This window comes from Mastomys coucha, unplaced genomic scaffold, assembly GCF_008632895.1.
Source record: "Mastomys coucha isolate ucsf_1 unplaced genomic scaffold, UCSF_Mcou_1 pScaffold3, whole genome shotgun sequence".
In the NCBI taxonomy this organism is placed as follows: domain Eukaryota; kingdom Metazoa; phylum Chordata; class Mammalia; order Rodentia; family Muridae; genus Mastomys; species Mastomys coucha.
Window position 1 is genome coordinate 41816317 of NW_022196909.1, and position 1229 is coordinate 41817545.

At 42.6% G+C, this 1229-nt stretch overlaps 1 protein-coding gene across 1 annotated transcript in view; it reads right to left on the bottom strand.

The window, feature by feature from the left end:
• Positions 1-1229, bottom strand: part of Col18a1 (collagen type XVIII alpha 1 chain) — a 116843-nt gene that overhangs the window by 72136 nt on the left and 43478 nt on the right. The window lies entirely within an intron of this gene.

The window sequence follows — 1229 nt, forward strand, 5'->3', positions numbered from 1 at the left end:
AAAAAAAAAAACAACAACGAATGTTTTTATTCTATTGATATAATGCTTTGTATTGGTTTTCAGACTGGTTTGCTTCTCTGGAGACACTCTCATTTGGTCATGATATATATAATTTCTCTGATATGTTGCTGGATTTTGGTTGCTATTTTTTTTTTCCAGTCAAGGTCTCTCTTTATAGCACTGACTGGCCTAGAACTTGCTAATGTGGACCAGGCTGCCTTGGAACTCACAGAGATCCACCTGCCTCTGTCTCCCAAATGCTACACTTACAGGCATGCGCCATCCGTGCTGTCTATATGCCGTACCCTGATAGGTTATCATTTTGCCAAACATTTCTGTGTCAGGGTTCTTGTCTTTAGTTTTCTGGTTTTGTGATGTCTTTGTCTAACCTTGGAGATTCTTGTCTTATCTCAAAAATGAGTTTGGGGTGAGCCAGCTGGGGCTACATAGTGAAGCTCAGTCTCAGAGCACTTGAGGGTGTGAAAGATCCCACTCTTGTGTCTTTTGGGAGTTTGTAAAGAGCTGTTTAAGCGGCTGAGCCAACTGTGAAGTGCTCTGGTCTTTCCTGACAGGCTGATTTTTGGCATTACTGATTCTACTTTGCTGCTTTGAGGAGGTTGTCTCACTTTCTTCTCTCGCTGCTGCAAGTAAATAAATACTTGGACAAATATATAGTTTCGGAGAGAAAAACAAATTTTCTTTCGCTCACGATTCCAGGTTCCAGTCCACCACAGCAGGAAAGTCAAGGCGTCAGGAGTTTGACATTAGATCCAGGTCAGAAGCACAAAGCAAGAAATGCTACTACGCAGCTTGCCTTCTCTGAGTTATACAGTCCAAGATCCCTTGCTTAGGGAATGGTCCCACCCACAATTAAGTAATATGCGTCTACCTATACTAATTGATGTAATCAAGGTAATTCCCCACAGGCATGTCCAAGGACTCATCTCCCAAGGGATTCTAGATTCTGCCACTTGACAGCACTCACATATGTCTATTAAGAGTGTGTATTTCAAGCAGGGTGGTGGTGGTGGTGGTGGTGGTGGTGACACACGCCTTTAATCCTAGCACTTGGAGGGCAGAAACAGGGAGATCTCTGTGTTTGAGGCCAGCTGGGTCTACAGTGTGAGTGCCAAGACAGCCAGGAATACATAGAAAAAACCCTATCTTGAAAACCAAAACTGAAATCAAAAAGAAAGAATGAGAGAAAGAAAGAAAGAAAGAAAGAAAGA